The sequence below is a fragment of the Homarus americanus genome, unplaced genomic scaffold (assembly GCF_018991925.1).
Source record: "Homarus americanus isolate GMGI-L3 unplaced genomic scaffold, GMGI_Hamer_2.0 scaffold11022, whole genome shotgun sequence".
Lineage (NCBI taxonomy): Eukaryota > Metazoa > Arthropoda > Malacostraca > Decapoda > Nephropidae > Homarus > Homarus americanus.
This window is the reverse complement of record NW_024737068.1, coordinates 13493571-13512457: the sequence shown is the minus strand read 5'-3', so window position 1 is coordinate 13512457 and position 18887 is coordinate 13493571.

Here is an 18887-nt window from a genome sequence, read left to right as displayed (position 1 = left end):
GAGGCACGGGGGCGTGGTGAGTGATAATTGGGGACGGAGAGAGGGACCAACAGGTGCACCGTCAAGGGCAAGGCCAAGTCCCTCACAGCCTGCGGCGCTGTCCGTCAAATCCTAAATAAACTTGGTGGCTGCCAAAGCTGCCAACACCCTCGAAACTGCCTCCGTGATACCGTCAGTAAGCGGCCACACACACACTGTAAAAACTCCCGCTAGATATGTTTTATATGAAAACTTTATAATGTTTACAATCACATAAGGAGCGTCTAGTGAAGACTCAGCTCACCCAAACAGGAAAACTATCGGGAGGAAAAACTTGTGCCCGGAGAAGTGTATTTATTAGTTACAACAAAAGTTTTATTCTGTTTGTGATAGGAGTGAGTATTTGGGCACACGTGATGCCAGTGGGTGATCATCCATCACCTTAACGAGTCAACACGATCATTTCGTCTGGCGCCTCTGACTTTCTTCGCTTACTTTCCTAAATTATTAGACCCAATCATACCAAACTACTAAAAGGTCTTAAGTGCCAACAGTACAGTATTAAAAAAAATGATCACATAAGAGATTACCATTCTAAACAACCTTAATGTCAGCAAAAATAAATAAAAATAAAAAATTATAAATACCATAGTTAATCAGGAGACCAAAAATTTACAATAACCACTTTATTACAGACGATGTAAATGAAAATAAGAAATTGAGATAAGAAAAGAGTCTATACATGGTTTCTTTTGTCACCTAAGAACCCAATCATAACTCAACGCTCTTCTCAAATACCTTAACAAATTGAATGTAATTTCAACCCACTACCAATGATATTATATACTGTAACTGTTAGTCATTGGAGGTGGGGAGATGCTTAATCACGCTAACGCCAACCTACCCTGCCTGACAAATCTATTAACATTCTTTTCAACTGTTTTCGAATCAGTGGATGATGGACACGATTATGATGTGGTTTACCTCGACTTAAGCAAAGCCTTCGAGAGAGACCCCCACGAGAGACTAATACGAAAAGTGGACGCTCATGGAATTGGAGGAGATAGTCTAAAATGGATTAGGGCGTGGTTACAGGACAGAAAACAGCGAGTGAGCATTAACGGCACTAAATCCGATTGGGGTAACGTCACTAGTGGAGTACCCCAAGGCTCAGTACTTGGACCATTACTTTATTTTTGTACACATAAACGACATAAGTAAATTTGCTGACGACACTAAAATATGGCGTGTAATTAAATCTCACGAGGACTTCGCAAAAGCTACAGGAAGCTCTAAACAAATATTTCGCATGGTCTGAAAAATGGAAGATGAAATTTAATGTGGACAAATGTAGTAAAGAACTTAGCCTAAGAGATGTAAACAGAGAAACCAGATATCAAATGAACAACGCTGCTACAGAGAAAGCCAACTGTGAAAAAGACTTAGAAGTAATGATAAGTAGGAATCTTAAACCAAGTAAACAATGTTGGGGGTGTTTAACCATTAGATGAAATAAGCTGGGTAGCCTAATCTTCACGTGCTCCAAATATAATACACATATTTAGTGGTAAGGAAAGCACCAGAATATAATACACACACACACACACACACACACACACACACACACAAACAAACACACACTTTAGTCCAAAATAACGAAATGATGTAAAATGATTAGTAAATATCGCCCATCAGGCATGAATCAGCGCCTGGCATCACCAAGGTTACAGCAACAATCAAATGACTTATTGGAAGGCAAGGCTCCCGCTCTTAAACTTAAGTAAACACAGTTATTAAAGTATATATTAGTAACTACATTATGGAAAAACACACCGACATCATGTACACCACACGCCCACATCATGTACACCACACGCCCACATCACGCCCACACGTCCTCATAAAATAAAACACACGCCCACGTCGAGTAAACTTCGTGCCTGTATCTTCTTAGCAACACGCCCACAATATACACACCATAAGCCCCCATCATTTAAACATTAATAATGCCTACGCTTGTGCACTGCAAGTCTCTATACATTTTACCACACTTACAAACTGTGGTAGCATGGCTGTGTGGTAGCGCGGTGGTGTTGTGGTGGCGTGGTGTTGTGGTAGTGTGGTGGTGTTGTGGTAGCGTGGTGTTGTGGTAGCGTGGTGATGGTGTGGTAGCGTGGTGGTGTGGTAGCGTGGTAGTGGTGTGGAAGCGTGGTGATGTTGTAGTTGCGTGGTAGTGGTATGGTAGCGTGATGGAGTTGTGGTAGCGTGGTGATAATGTGGTAGCGTGGTGATGGTGTGGTAGCGTGGTGGTGGTATGGTAGCGTGGTGGGGCGGTGTGGTAGCGCGAGGGTATGGTGGTAGTGCGAGGGTATGGTGGTAGTGTGAGGGTGTGGTGGTAAGTGTGATGGTGTGGCGATGTGGTAATGTGACAGTAGTGTGACAGTGTGGTTGCGTGGCGTGGAAGAAACAAAACAAAACAAGGAATATGGAACCAAAACGAAGATAAAAGAAGAAAAAAGGAGGAGAAACACAATGACCGTGGACATAGATTATGATGATAACGAATCTCGAACAAGAAAGAAGCGAAGACTCGGAAAAAAAAGAGGAAGAAGTAAAGTTCAATAAAAAGGGGAAATCGGCAAATCACAAGAAACAGTAGGATTCAAAATTTACGCAAACAAAATAAACACAAAGAAACGTTGAGAGAGAGAGAGAGAGAGAGAGAGAGAGAGAGAGAGAGAGAGAGAGATAACCACTAGGCGGATACGAGGAAGCAAAACGAAAAAACAAAAAAAACAAAAACAAAAAACAGACATACGGTGGGAAAAACAAACGAGGGGAATTCGCGGGAAATAAAATTGAGTATCGTACACGCCTGAGCCCCGGCACGTACACACACACAGGGACACGCACTTACCGGGTTAACCCTCAAAGACGAGTATGTTTGCCGGACATAACTAACTGATCTGGCGGCTCAGCTGTGGTGGTGGTGTTGATGGTGGTGGTGATAGTGTTGGTGGTGGTGACGCTCCTCGACCAGCCTTGCCGTGTGTGTGTGTGTGTGTGTGTGTGTGTGTGTGTGTGTGTGTGTGTCCAGTAATATTCTAGAAGCCTAATACCAGTGGTGGTGAGGGTAATAGTGGCAGGGGGAGGAGGAGTGGTGAGGGGAGTTGTCGTGGTAACAGGAGTACCCGTTAATGGCTACAAGGGAGAGGGTCAAGATCGGACTAAATAGTGAATCTGCAGAGCTACTGTAAACCTGGGGAGTGAGGGAGGAAGGGTTGACGGCGGTGAGGGAAAATAAGCCACGAGGGGGGTTGAGTTTACAGTATAGGGAGAGTGTTGAGAAAGTAAGAGAGAGAGATGGGTCCGAATGAGGGAATAAGCAATGAAGGAAAGAGTTTACAGTGCAAGTGAGTGTGCTGAGAGAGAGAGAGAGAGAGAGAGAGAGAGAGAGAGAGAGAGAGAGAGAGAGAGAGAGAGAGAGAGAGATTCTCTCCGGTTCCTAATATATCTCCCTAAAATATATGATAATGCAACAACGCGTACCCGGTATCTCTCACCTAAGCTACGAGCACAGCTGAAAAAAAATGACGTAGATAGAGTAACGAGACTAAAATGTAACCAGATGTGTATTTTACCCATAAGAGAGAAGGAATTCTGGATTAATCTGTCGAGGATCGGTATGGAGGAGGAGGAGGAGGGTGAGTGGCAGGGACTGGGACAATGTTATCAGATGAGGAGGGAACTTGCGGCAGCCAGCGCCAGGCAACAGCTGTCCCCACCCTTATCACCTCCACCCCTGGGGCAGCACCGTCATTTATTACTGACAGCACCAGACCGGACGCAAACACGAACACCATCACGAACACGAACACACAAGCCAAGGATATTAAGAACTAACAACATGAATTCATACGCTGAAATAGCGGTCCAAATATACTGGTGTGGTGTTAACAAAAAGGTACCCCAAGCCATTCTATTGATGAAACAAATCAAAATCATAAATTTCAGTAAATGTTCGTAAAAATATGTTTCTTTATAGTCAAAGTTCCTGATAGAGAAAACCATCTTAACCAAAGCAAGCTGAATTTGCGAGATTTGAAAATAAAATTACTCTTTTGTTTTTAATAATTAATTTCTAGCCTTTTCGGTGACCTTTAAGTGCCTCGAAACCCCTTGTAAATATATGTCTGAGAACCATAAGACCTTTCAGCTTCTGGCAGCTCAGGTGTCTCCCAGACGGAGGGTTGAAGGGCTCAAGTTAAAGAAGCAGGAGAGAGAGAGAGAGAGAGAGAGAGAGAGAGAGAGAGAGAGAGAGAGAGAGAGAGAGAGATGTCAAATAAAATACATCACAAACCATTAAAAAACTAAATAGCTAAACAACTGCATTTAAGTAATGCGGATATTTTCTTCGAAATGGAATTAATATTAATGGAAAGGATATTCGTTTTACAAGAGATTACTTATTGTTTGTTAATAATTGCTGGTGAGGTTCTTTAAGCACATTTTATATCATCGTAATGTGGCCGCGCCATGCTTCACACCTCCCTGACGACCTCAGTGACCTTTGCTGAGATGACATGCACAAGTCAAAACATTGTCTATCATGCACATCTAAAATACTTTCCCGGTGTGCATGAACTTTACGGCAAGTCCATCAACTGTTGTCGGTAACTTCAGCGCGAGGAAAACAGACAAACATCAGACAAACATTCCACTTACACATTTTATCACGCGTCACTGAAAAAAAAAATATTTGGCGTAAAAATCTCGATACAAAACTTTAATACATTAATGATCCACGATGACTCACCATCTCTAGACTCCACATGTGTACCAATAGATCGACTTGGTACACCTGATACAACCAACTCTCTCACCCTCCTCCCTTACTACAATACACTCCTAAACTCTCCCTCACTTTAACCTATCTTCCAGCCCTCTCTCCGACTTACACAACCTCCGCCTCCCGAAATACCCAGAATATTAAATCATATATCACAACCAAGAATGCATATTTAGCGAATATAAAATACATCTCCTCCGTCACTTGATAACAGAAACACATAACGTTAGCAAGACAGTGCCCTAGAAACTCGCCTTGCTCCTCCCAGAAGAGAGGAATATTAATTTGTGCATGTCAGGAAGCGTGCATGGGTATGTCCTAGATCTAAACAGCTGCAGGTTATGAGGAAGGAAAGACGTGTGCAGAGAGGAATCTGGCGAGGTCTACGGTCTTGAGGCGAGAGAAATACAATTTGAGGGTGTTGGAGGATGTTCATGTATTAATATATTATTGCGTTTCAACCACTCGTGTCTTAAAGCACGAATTTGATATCACTAAATGCAGTAGTAATGAACAATTTGGAGGATATTGCTAGTTAAGGCATTACGACTGAGTACTGTACTGTAATGATAAGTAATTGAAAACCTCCTTTCTTATACTCTCTCCAAAACCCTCAATAACTTCCTTTCTTTCACTTCTTTTCCACTCACCTTCCACACCGTTCAGTAATTGTCTCGTAACCTCAAAATAAATTCGACCAAACATTATACTTAGCTCATCACAAGCCATCTAAACGTCGTGTCAATACCTCATCTTCTCCTGCATATAAATGATAACATAAATACATTCTAATAACTAACAACAATATGGTTGGATCGCTGATGGTGTCTACCGCTACCTTCCTGTATCCCACTAACTACGATATATACAGTACAGTATAAAACATGGATCACACACTGAGAAATACGACGGACAAGAAAATATAGATCCAAAGACTGTAAATACAGTCAATTATTAGATTTAAATTGTGACAAATTAAAAAGACATGACATGATGACATCTCTACAACATACATTACTTCAACATCGTGACCAGAACAATCCCTCATCAGCTTCATCATTACGACAATATGGTAAAAACAAGAAGTGAGAAACGATCGGCAGGTACAAGGGCACAGGGTAAACACAGACCACGCTGCAACACACTTCCACTTAAAATAATAAGCAAGACCAACACCATGTTGCCCTTCCTCTGATGTGCACGCATAAACTGTTACCACCTCGTGTAAAGTTCCTGATAAATGTGTACACATGTTCTTGGGCGTAAAATTGGCAAAGGACTTCACATGTCAGGTCTTGTATACTGGGAGGAAAAGCAACCCCAGAGGGAAGGCTACCTTGATCTATTAAAAGATGAATACAGGTACCTGTACTTCTAAATAAGTAGGAATACACACTGCGTATAGCTACACTCATATGTGTGCTTGTTTGAGTATATAATATACAGGTACTATTTGGTTTTCTTACGGTAAATGATAAATAACATCTTCAATGAGAAAGAGTAAATTTTACGATATACAAATTGATTTCCATTAAGTTGGAGCAATAAAAATGAAAAGTTATTCCTATTTGGCAAAACCGTCAGTTGCTTTGTAAAGCTTAATCGGCGAGTATCTTTATTTAACATGACACACACACACACTACAATATATATATATATATATATATATATATATATATATATATATATATATATATATATATATATATATATATATATATATATATATATTGTATAAGAGTGAAGGCCAGGGGTGGGTGTGCCTGCAGCAGCAGAGCATTGTTCACTATCCCTAGCCTCGTCTCAGCAACCTGCGGCGGAACCAACTTCAGTTACGTTAATGGTCGCTGAAAGCTCTTGAAAGCTCTCACACGCGGCTCAGAATGGCTCTTACACGAGCCCTTGTGAGCCCGTCTGGGAGTCCCGACATCCTTTGTCAACTCCACTTGGTTTAAGTCATGTAAGCATTTGTTCCCAGATACGACGTTTCCGAAATCCGAAGAGGAATGACAACCTATAGTATACTTATATTCTTGAGTAAAAACTTACACGCCTTTAACGATATTCTGCACACAAGAGTGTATCATAATGCATGAATGGCTGGAGGCGAGACTGACAGTTGTCGTAAGTCAAAGATTTACACAAAGCTAATGAAAACTTTATGAGCATGAGGTGCACGGCGTCAACACTTACATGTAATGGTTAATTAAACCTTTGCATTCTGAAGGTATAAAATTGCCTCCCCCCCCCCTCACCAACATCGTCTACCTGTCATTCTCTCCATAGTAGCTGTTATAAAAGTATTCATGGGTCATCTCACCTTCGTAACACCTATAAAACTTAATTCAAAGTGAAGCTCACAAAGCCTGGGTTAAAGTAACTCCCCTAAAAGCTTAAGTCAAAGTAACCTCCAAAGCTTAAGTCAACGTACTGAATACCTTAATTCACTGTAATCCGGGGGTTAGACGCTCACTGAAGGGGTTAAGGCTAAGTATATAAAAAAAATCACCTGACCACTGACCTAAAATACACATTACCAGACCACCAAGATAAAAACCCTGACCACGACGCCGACGCTTTAGCCTTGGGTGGTGACAATAGATCTTTTGTGTTCTTGGAAAACAGACGAGCTGAATAATACGGGTTTAAGGCTCTTTTTTCCCCATTGTATACCCTACCGACAATAACACACGAAAAAATAAATAAAGGCAATTGATCTTGAAAATAAAAACAACAGTAAAAAGGGACAACAAAAGAGAGGGACGTATCAATGATCACAAAAACAAAAACCCTTGATTAAAAAAAAAAAAAAAAAACCAATACACAGGAACAAATCAATGACCCTCCCAGGATGATGAAAAAAATATAAACAAAACGAAACAACAAGTCATATACCCCAGAACGGAATTCAGTTACTTTCTGTACCGCAGAGGCATTGTGTGGGTGATCGTCGAGTTGAAGAGGGAAGCCACAGATCATCAAAAAGGGGTGTAGAGAAGTGATCACGACAGAGACCTTACCTGGGTTGCGAGACTCACCTGGAGGAGATCCAATGTGTGTTTTTTTTGGGGGGGGGGGGGGTTCACCTGGAGGAGATATCAGGTGTCCAAGGCGTCAATTAATTTTCGTGTTTGTTGTGGTCCTGTACTACACCAACACATCTCATCTTTTAGTGACCGAGGAGCAACTTTCATGTCATATAATTACACACTGTATTTGACTAGTAAAAAGTGACATAGTCATTATCTACACACAAAGAAGTCAGTCTACGATTAATCAATAGGCTCTTGTGTCCAGATCGTGAATTTACGCCCATTTCATTTCTTTTCAAATTGAGTGGCTGAACTACTTGATGAGCTGCACATTTTGTCAGCATTACGAAAAATTTACAACTGCAGATAATCGAGTTACGCATCTTTTATTTTAATTTTAGGACATGTGATCTTAGCAGCAGTGGAATGTCTAGTACCACAGACGATGAGGATAGGTTGGTAACTCCCAATACACTACAGTTGAGGAATAGCCTAGCCTGAGTAAACCCTCCCCAGATCATTGCTGGAGAAATGGACGAAGACTAACACTTCTGGCCAAACTAGTTTACTCCTGTCGCCTCTTAAGATCAACTGGGAACTGGGTGGAAGTATGGCTCTGGTGTCCTACGGGAGGGATGTTGTTGTTGTTGTGATAATGTACTACTGCTCTTCACCACCTCTTCATACACGATACATTAAATATTTAAAAACTAAGACACATTCATCTTTCTGGTACTAGAGGGAGACAGATCAGGGTTACACTATAAATCGACTAAAATCATGTTTAAATCGAACTCTAAAGTGTGTTTCACAGTCCAGATAAAGAAGCACAAGGAAGCGCGAACCCTTGACGATATCCCATAATGCCACACAGTAAACAAATGAGACGACATTAAATCTCTGGAGTTCAGAGACATACGAGTCAGTGAACCCACAACACAATAATACCGCTGATAACAAAACAACGTCGAGAAATGAAAAACTCTAAGACTAAAATAGAAATAATAACAACGGCACCAAAATAAACGGACGATTCGTCGATCTCGGAACAAAAGTAAAATCATAATAAAGGAGGAACAATGACAACAGAGGAGTCGGTGACCCCCGGTACAAGGGCAATAACAGTTGGAGAGGAGAGGAGGAGGGGGTGGGGAGTGAGACTGGAGAAGAGGGATGAGGCAGGCGAGGGGGACAGGAGAGAAGGAGGGGGACTGGAGAGGAGGGAAGGGGCTGAGGGGGTGGAGAACGTTGAGCTACATGGCAGCTTCTGATATGACATCTGAGAGGACACCGACAAGCACAAAGCCAACTTCTGACAAACAAAGGATGTAATCAATAGGATGAGAGGTGTAGAGGCAGGGGGAGGAGATGAGGTAATGGAAGGAGGGGGTAGAGAGGAGGAGGTGGAGAGAAAGGGAGGAATGGACAGGATGAAGGGAGAGGAAGAATAAGTGAGGAAAGGGGTGGAGGGAGAGAGAGAGAATAAGCTAAGAAAGAAGTGGAAAGGGTATGGGGGAGAAGGAAATACAAGAAGACAAATGAGATTTTCCCTCATTAACCTACAGGGATATCGCCACATTGACAATACTCTGCAAATATCACTCCAAGTAGCCCCAAGCTGTGCTGGGAGGAGGCAACTTCAAGCAACTCTTATGGGAGATGAGAACGACTCCTAACCACAAATTAGTAGCATCCAGGGAACGATATACCAGTGAGGACCAGACAACATTTACCTTAAACCAGCTGGAGTGAAAAAAAAATCTAAACGTACCAGAACCGACACTTGAAAAAATAGTGGAATATTCTTAAATGTCTAAGAATATTCAACTTCATTCTCGCTTCAGATCAAATATTTATGATCAAGTAATACGATAAATTAAAGAATTATATAATAAAAAAAGGCCTATAGTTCTGAAAATTAACTTTATTAAACAAAACGCTGTCTGGTGTTATATAATACAGCGGCTCCTCCAACATGTTAACCAAAGCTACAAATGAAAGTTAATTACGAGGACAATACAAAGGTCAGGAAGGCAATCAACAACTAGTGGAGTAATATGTGTTTATGTTCACGGACAAAGGGAGACTGTCCACTCTACCATACATAGAGGGCAGGTGGAGTGGGTTGAGGCGGAGTGGGCTGGTGTGATGGGGTAGGGTGGGATTGGATGTAAAGGAAAGAGGTGGAATGGGATTGGATGTGGAGGGAAAGGATGGGATATGATGTGATGGGATGGGCTTGGATGTGAAGGAAAGGGATGGAATGGATGTAATGTGATGGGATGTGATAGGATGGGATATGGTGCAGGGCTGACCTGAGGTGGGATGTACTGGATGGGGGCTTTCCATGAAAATCCAGGATTTTTTTATAAACTGGCTTGTAATTTAAAAATCAAAATGGCTGTTGTAATTAAATTCCTCTCACAGTGCCATTTATGTTTTAAGAAGAGAAGCAAAACAAATACAGTTTATAATATCCGAACGTATTTTGTTGTGAAAACAGAACAAATTATTCTAGGGAGAAAAAACAAACATTTGCGCAATTTTCTTACTTCATAGAAAAAAAGAATCTTCCATTAACTTATTGATATAAATGGGGCCTTTGTTCGATATATATGAGAAATTAACATAGATAAACTGAGAAAAAGATAGAAACAAAAAGACAGATAGACAGAGAGACAAACAGAGACAGACAGACAGGGATAGACAGACAGACAAACAGAGAGACAGACAGACAGGGATAGATAGACAGACAGAAAGATAGATATAATACTTTACATTGTAGTACCGGTATATTCAGACACCTGGAAAATACTTTCCACCAATACGAGGTCTTAACAACACACAACATCGGGGTTCCACGTACACACAATAATAAAACTTGTCTCTGAGTTTAAGAAGTTGAGGGTTGACAGGTGAAGTACAGCTGACGGGGTTGTGTTAATGTGCAGGAGCAAGAGAGACTGGTGGTGCAGATTATGACCAGCTGGAAAATGTATGAAGAAAAATCAATTAACTGATAACAAATTGGTATCCAATGAGGGAAATTTATTTAGGAGAAAATTTATGAAGTGAAGGAAATTTATTTAAAAGAAATTTATGAAGTGAAGGAAATTTATTAAAAAAGAAATTTATGAAGTGAAGGAAATTTATTTAGAAGAAAATTTATGAAGTGAAGGAAATTTATTTAAAAGAAATTTATGAAGTGAAGGAAATTTATTAAAAAAGAAATTTATGAAGTGAAGGAAATTTATTTAGAAGAAAATTTATGAAGTGAAGGAAATTTTTGAAAAGGAGAAATATACATTACTAATTATCATCAACAGACGCCGGAATATATATATGTGTGTGTGTGTGTGTGTGAAGAAGAGAAAGAAAGAGAGCGACCTTCTCATATATATATATATATATATATATATATATATATATATATATATATATATATATATATATATATATATATATATATATATATATATATATATATATATATATATATATATATATATATATATATTTTTTTTTTTTTTTTTTTTTTTTAGGCACTTTCCTACATCCTTGTGTAAGGTGAAGCGCAGAAGCGTTTACAGCGCCCAACAGGGAAGCATGCTAAGTTCATGCTTGCCTTTATGTCTCATGAGTTAAGGGCGTAGAAGCCCGAAGAGTCAATGGTTTATGTCACCAAGTTATTGGACCACCACTCTGATCCTCTCCCTTACCATCTCCCTGATCCCCTCCTCTGTCCCTCACCACTACCCTGATCCTCTCCCTCACCACCACCCTCACCATCACCCTCTCCTCCCTCACCACCACCTACAGCCTAACACTCACCCTTACCCTCTCCACCACGTTAAACCTAACCTCACCACCAGCCTCACCCTCACCATCACCTTCACCCTCTCCCTCACCACCACCACCCTGACCCCTCTCCTCCCCTCTAGCCTCTACATCTGACCTCTTTATCCTCATCATCTGACTTCTTTAACCTCCACACCTGACCTCTTTAACCTCCACACCTGACCTCTTTAACCCCGCCAGCTGAATCCCCTTCAGCCAAGACCATCTGGCCCTTACGGGGTTTTTTTTCCATTACCGAGCCGGATGCTTCCACCTGCCTAAAACCTTGATTGCGGAACTGACTTTAATATGAGATTTTGTTTTTTTCTGAACCGTGAGTTTTTAGACCAATCTATTCAGAGCCAACAAAAAAAATTGTATTTGAAACCGGAAAATTCATTACAAAATATTGTAATAAAGAGATCGGTCGGACGTTATTAGAAATGATTTATCAGTTTATAGAAGCTACAAAGAATTTTCAAGTTCATACAAGTAACAAGGGCGAGTTACAAGCAAAGGTAACAAATACAAGTAACTAGCACAAGGAACAGGGATCAAGTAACAAGTTCAAGCAACATGCACAAGTAACTACCAAAGGAAACAAATACAAGTAACAAACAAAGGAAATACACAAGTAACAAGCAAAGGTAACAAACACAAGAAACAAGTAAAGGTTACAAACAAAGGAAACAATTACAAGTAACGAAGGTAACAACCAAAGGAAACAATCAAGTAATAAGCAGTAGTAACAAACACACGTAACAAGTACCGTACAAGAAACATTCACAGGCAACACATGAACATTACTGCTACTTTGCTGTCACTCAGAATCGAGTATGACGATCATCCAGCTATGATACAATGGCATGAGTTAATAAGAATATCACATATGTTGGTGAGTTCTGAGGTGACTAAAGAGGCCGATACGGGACCGACAGGATCGTTCACAGATGTTGCACATGTGGGGGGGGGGGGCAACATCTAGTGCGGGAGGGGCAGCGGCAGCGTCTTTCCGGCGTTGGCACTTGTCTGCTTCGTTTTGCAGTCGGGCTAACTCGAAAGTATTGACACCATCTTGTGTGGTGCTCCTCCAAGCGTTGCGGTGTGGAGTAATCGTCTCCCAGGCGAGGGGGTCGATTACATATACAGTATACTTAATTACGTATAGTATACTTAATTACTTATAAAGTATACTAATTACATATACAGTATACTTAATTACATATACAGTATACTTAATTACATATAGTATACTTAATTACATATACAGTATACTTAATTACATATAGTATACTTAATTACTTATACAATATACTTAATTACATATACAGTATACTTAATTACATATACAGTATACTTAATTACATATACAGTATACTTAATTACATATAGTATACTTAATTACATATACAGTATACTTAATTACATATACAGTATACTTAATTACTTAAACAGTATATTTAATTACATTTACAGTATACTTAATTACATACACAGTATACTTAATTAATTATACAGTATACTTAATTACATATACGGTATACTTAATTACATATACAGTATACTTAATTACATATATAGTATACCAATTACTTATACAGTATACTAATTACATATACAGTATACTTAATTACGTATACAGTATACTTAATTACTTAATTACATATACAGTATGCGTAATTACATATAGTATACTTAATTACATATACAGTATACTTAATTGCATATAGTATACTTAATTACATGTACAGTATACTTTATTACATATACAGTATACTAATTACATATACAGTATACTTAATTGCATATAGTATACTTAATTACATATACAGTATACTTTATTACTTATACAGTATACTAATTACATATACAGTATACTTAATTACATATAGTATACTTAATTACATGTACAGTATACTTTATTACATATACAGTATACTAAATTACATATACAGTATACTTAATCACATATACAGTATACTTAAATACATATAGTATACTAAATTACATATACAGTATACTTAATTACATATACAGTACACTAAATTATACACACACACACACACACACACAGAAGCTATATTAAATTACCTTACCAGACAGAATGGGGTCGGGTACTCCCACTAAACCAATCAAATGGCTCAAAATAATGTCTCTCCCTTCACTAGTTTTCCTTGTCTGTGAAGTAAATCAATCTAATTACATCTATCAGCTCGGCCATACCCTGAGGAATATTCAGAGTTCCAGACTTGTTAAACTCTCCAGTTTAAAGAGGAGATGCAAAGGGAAAGAAATTTAACAGACTTGCGAGCGTCATCAACTGAATCTTTCTACTATTCCAAGTAGGTCACAGAGGCTGAAAAAAGTTTGTCAGACACATACATACATACATACATACATACATACATACATACATACATACATACATACATACATACATACATACATACATACATACATACATACATACATACATACATACATACATACATACATACATACATACATACATACATACATACATACATACATACATACATACATACATAAAATAATAAATAAAAATAATGGTTGCCACTCGTGTAACGAGGATGGCCGGCACTAGGGCCACCTAGGCGTGAATTTGTTTAAGGTGTAGAAGCTGTCGTCAACACAACAGCCTAAGTTAACGAGTTACATGACCAAGTGTCAAGGAATAGCCCGAGAAGACCGGACAACTCGCCAACTGCACTGACTAACCATTACCCCGGAACACGACCCGCAAATCGATTAACATGCAGGTTCCCAATTACTGCTGGGTAGACAGAGGCAAATGGCGTAAAGAAACTTGCCCATAGTTTCACCCTGCTCAGGGATCGAACCCGGGTCCGCTCGATTGCGAGGCGAGGATGCTGATCATTCCACTACAGGTCGCCATACATACATACAAACATACTACCAAAGCCACACAATATTAAAATTAACCAAAGGACGTTGAATGTCAAGCTATATCGTTCACGTTACACCTCACACCTGAAAACAATGATAAGGTCAGGTGGCCACAGAAGGTCCTCGAGTATAACCATGATAATAAAAAGGTGGAATGATGGTGAAAGAGGAAGCAGGAAATGTGTGTGGGAGGGGCATAAATATACAAATGGTGTCCTGTTTCTGAAAGATAATGGAAACAAAGTAAAAGAAAAAACCAGAAACACGCCCAAGTCTCATAATTCCCTCTTTAACTTTACCCGTCCACAGTCGCAGACCTCCACCCGACCTCAGGTGTCCGTTTCATCTCCTGGGTGTCTCGTTACTCTGGACTGCTCCTAAACAATAACCGAACATCAACAGGAGTGGGTTTATCCCAGCCCAATAAAAATACTTCAAAAGACAGGGAGATCATAAGCAACAGAAACTCGTGGACAAACTTTTCTTTGGTAGAGAGAGAGAAAGGCGACTCAAAAAGCTCCTTCAAAGTGGATGACCATAATATTCCCCACAGTCGTTCTCCTTCAAGACCAACTGCTCTCCTGATGAAATTCTCAAGTTGGAGCGTTGCCACTTTGAGGGTTGACGGATAGAAAAGGTGTGACTCCCTCCACCCCCCTAACCAGCCTCAGGAGATTAATGTTCCTCAGCCTCAACCAATCTGTCTTTCACGGCCTGGCGTATATATATATATATATATATATATATATATATATATATATATATATATATATATATATATATATATATATAGTAATGAGGACCTAAAAGCTTTCCTGCCACAACTTAATAACTTAGCCCCCTCGATCAAATTCACTGTAGAATTAGAGCATGACTGTAAATTGCCTTTCCTAGACTGTCTGATCCACAGAATAGGTAACACCTTTAAGTTCAGTATTTATAGAAAACCTACTAATGTGTGTTCATACATTCATTATTATTCTGTCCACCATAACAGAGTCAAACAGTCAGTATTTTCAACAATGTTTTTACGTGCTTTGAGAATTTGCAGCCCGGAATTCATTGATGAGGAATATAAATATATCTATAATATTGGCTGAAACCTTAAATACCCTAGATCTTTCATAGACAAATGCCTGAACATTACGAAGAAATCTTTCTATAGAACTGATCCCCAGCCCACCCATGACCATAACAATCTCTTAGTATTACCATTTCACAAAAATTTCTCTCAAATTCCTTTACAACTAAAAACCTGGAACGTCAATGTGGCATTTAAAAACTCATGCACTGTTAAACAAATGTTAATCAAGAACTCCCCCAACAATACAAATGGCTGCATTTATAAAGTCCCTTGCAAGGAATGTAATATGTTTTACTTAGGCCAGACAGGTAAAGATCTTATAACTAGACTTAAACAACCTACAGTAAATATAGTGTTAGGACAGGCCTGGAATCCAATGCTTTGTTTGTTCATCTGAGGGATAATAAACATTGCATTGACTGGGATAATGCCTCCATAATATTACCTTGTAATTCAATTGACAGTAGGAACATTATAGAATCTAGTCTCATTAAACATACGGAATCCGTTAACATGAATGTGAGTAATGGTATGTACAAATTGGACAATTTTGTAATTAAGAAGATTTGTAACCAGGTGAGAAGGTTGGGTCAGCTTACCCTGTGCTTTTTGAAGATTAGTAGAGTCACTACCTAATAACCTGACTATTGTGGACTTGATCTCACCTTCCTCTACTGTATATATATTTGCCTTGTTATGTACTTCTCCTTAGTCTGTACTCACCCCCTGAAGATGTGAATTACACGAAGGCGCTTGGGAACTTCGTGTTTTCTTTGTTCTTGTGGTTATCAGCATATACCTGGATCACACGCACCTACAGTGATTTACATACATACATACATACATACATACAGAGTTGTGAGTAGAGGCTCCGGGCAGTCATCTCTGCCTGTCCCCGTCGCCACTCGTCCGTCGCAATATGACTTTTGGGGGTATAGGGTTTTTATGATAATGACAAGGGCTAGCCAGCGGTGGTAGCTGAAAGCGAAAGGAAGCAAACATTAACATAATGCTGCCACACTACATGCATTACTGTTTTAAGTAACCATTGTATTAACGAAGTCATTAATTTAAACGCCAACAAAACGATCACAAGATTTAGAGATATGGACACAAAGTAAAGCATATGTTAGTTTATCATGGATTTCACTGTATAGTATTAAAACGAATTTGATATATACCTCAACCTTTCATGTGAATATTAAACACCTTAACGCTACACCTGAGATCAGTTGAAGTGTCCAATCATTAAACACCTTAACGCTACACCTGAGATCAGTTGAAGTGTCCAATCATTAAACACCTTAACGCTACACCTGAGATCAGTTGAAGTGTCCAATCATTAAACACCTTAACGCTACACCTGAGATCAGTTGAAGTGTCCAATCATTAAACACCTTAACGCTACACCTGAGATCAGTTGAAGTGTCCAATCATTAAACACCTTAACGCTACACCTGAGATCAGTTGAAGTGTCCAATCATTAAACACCTTAACGCTACACCTGAGATCAGTTGAAGTGTCCAATCATTAAACACCTTAACGCTACACCTGAGATCAGTTGAAGTGTCCAATCATTAAACACCTTAACGCTACACCTGAGATCAGTTGAAGTGTCCAATCATTAAACACCTTAACGCTACACCTGAGATCAGTTGAAGTGTCCAATCATTAAACACCTTAACGCTACACCTGAGATCAGTTGAAGTGTCCAATCATTAAACACCTTAACGCTACACCTGAGATCAGTTGAAGTGTCCAATCATTAAACACCTTAACGCTACACCTGAGATCAGTTGAAGTGTCCAATCATTAAACACCTTAACGCTACACCTGAGATCAGTTGAAGTGTCCAATCATTAAACACCTTAACGCTACACCTGAGATCAGTTGAAGTGTCCAATCATTAAACACCTTCACGCTACACCTGAGATCAGTTGAAGTGTCCAATCATTAAACACCTTCACGCTACACCTGAGATCAGTTGAAGTGTCCAATCATTAAACACCTTACGCTAACCTGAGATCAGTTGAAGTGTCCAATCATTAAACACCTTAACGCTACACCTGAGATCAGTTGAAGTGTCCAATCATTAAACACCTTCACGCTACACCTGAGATCAGTTGAAGTGTCCAATCATTAAACACCTTCACGCTACACCTGAGATCAGTTGAAGTGTCCAATCATTAAACACCTTACGCTACACCTGAGATCAGTTGAAGTGTCCAATCATTAAACACCTTCACGCTACACCTGAGATCAGTTGAAGTGTCCAATCATTAAACACCTTCACGCTACACCTGAGATCAGTTGAAGTGTCCAATCATTAAACAGATCCTGAAGTGTCCAATCATTAAACACCTTCACGCCACCTGAGATCAGTTGAAGTGTCCAATCATTAAACACCTTAACGCTACACCTGAGATCAGTTGAAGTGTCCAATCATTAAACACCTTAACGCTACACCTGAGATCAGTTGAAGTGTCCAATCATTAAACACCTTAACGCTACACCTGAGATCAGTTGAAGTGTCCAATCATTAAACACCTTAACGCTACACCTGAGATCAGTTGAAGTGTCCAATCATTAAACACCTTAACGCTACACCTGAGATCAGTTGAAGTGTCCAATCATTAAACACCTTAACGCTACACCTGAGATCAGTTGAAGTGTCCAATCATTAAACACCTTAACGCTACACCTGAGATCAGTTGAAGTGTCCAATCATTAAACACCTTAACGCTACACCTGAGATCAGTTGAAGTGTCCAATCATTAAACACCTTAACGCTACACCTGAGATCAGTTGAAGTGTCCAATCATTAAACACCTTAACGCTACACCTGAGATCAGTTGAAGTGTCCAATCATTAAACACCTTAACGCTACACCTGAGATCAGTTGAAGTGTCCAATCATTAAACACCTTAACGCTACACCTGAGATCAGTTGAAGTGTCCAATCATTAAACACCTTAACGCTACACCTGAGATCAGTTGAAGTGTCCAATCATTAAACACCTTAACGCTACACCTGAGATCAGTTGAAGTGTCCAATCATTAAACACCTTAACGCTACACAGATCAGTTGAAGTGTCCAATCATTAAACACCTTAACGCTACATCAGTTGAAGTGTCAGTTGAAGTGTCCAATCATTAAACACCTTAACGCTACACCTGAG